The following is a 1114-nucleotide window of genomic DNA, read 5'->3' as shown; positions in this document are numbered from 1 at the left end:
GTCTACGAGGATAGGCTTGACCGCTATCAGCAGATGTGAGAGCCAGCGATGCCATCTGCCAGCATGCAGGGCGACCGGGCGAGGCCAGCACTAGCGCAGGTGCAGCCCATGCGGGATCGCGGGTGCGACTACGAGGTCGAGGTATCCACATGCGGGGCGGGCTGATGGGGTCAAGTTGACTCGAGCAATGAAGTTGGTAAAAATTTCAGGTTGTCAAGTCAATTTGAACTAGACCCGATTTTAAAAACAGGTCAAAATCTCAAACTCGAACCCGACCCATGTGGCAAACAGGTTGACCTGAACCCTAAAATTTTTCAAGTCCGGTTAGATTTTAACACACCTACATAAAATTCAAACCATTTTGCCACGCCTCTAGCATCTACAAGTTTCTAGTTTTACATCAACAAAATGCTTTATTAAGATTTATTTGGACCTATGTCGAGATGTGCTTGGCATCATTTTTTAAAATTTAAACCAAATATTTGAACATTATTATATCTGGAAATAAATTAAAATGATTTATACTTGTTGCGGGCTAGAATATACGCGGCGATAGAGTTATAATTCTACGTCTTAGCGTTGCACGGATATCCAGTTCACACACAAAGAACACAATATTTTTTACGTGGAAAACCCGGAAAGGAAAAAAACCATGGGGCCTAGCCCAGTTGAAGATGATTCCACTAAAATTTGAGGAAAATACAATGGTCTGACTCGTCCTTGAAGACGACCAGATTATAGATATCAACTGAGAGTTTTACAAAAGTCCAACGTCACTCCACTGCCAGGTGGTGGTCCGACGGCACTCCGGTGTCAGGCGGTGGATCGGTAGTGGCACTTTAGTGTCAGGGGATACTTCAGCTTCAGATGGCACTTCGGCGTCCCTTGGTGGTCCGTCGGTGGTGTGGTAGAACTACGGCGGTGTTGTGGCAATACTCCGGCGTTGGTGCGGCAGCACTGCGGCGTCCCTTGGTGGTCCGGCGGTGGTGCGGCAAGACTACGGCGGTGGTGCGGCAGCACTCCGGCGTCCCTTGGTGGTCCGGCGGTGGTGCGGCAAGACTACGGCGGTGGTGCGGCAGCACTCCGGCGTCCCTTGGTGGTCCGGCGGTGGTGC

Source organism: Dendrobium catenatum, unplaced genomic scaffold (genome assembly GCF_001605985.2).
Source record: "Dendrobium catenatum unplaced genomic scaffold, ASM160598v2 fragScaff_scaffold_289, whole genome shotgun sequence".
In the NCBI taxonomy this organism is placed as follows: domain Eukaryota; kingdom Viridiplantae; phylum Streptophyta; class Magnoliopsida; order Asparagales; family Orchidaceae; genus Dendrobium; species Dendrobium catenatum.
This window is presented reverse-complemented; position numbering follows the sequence as displayed.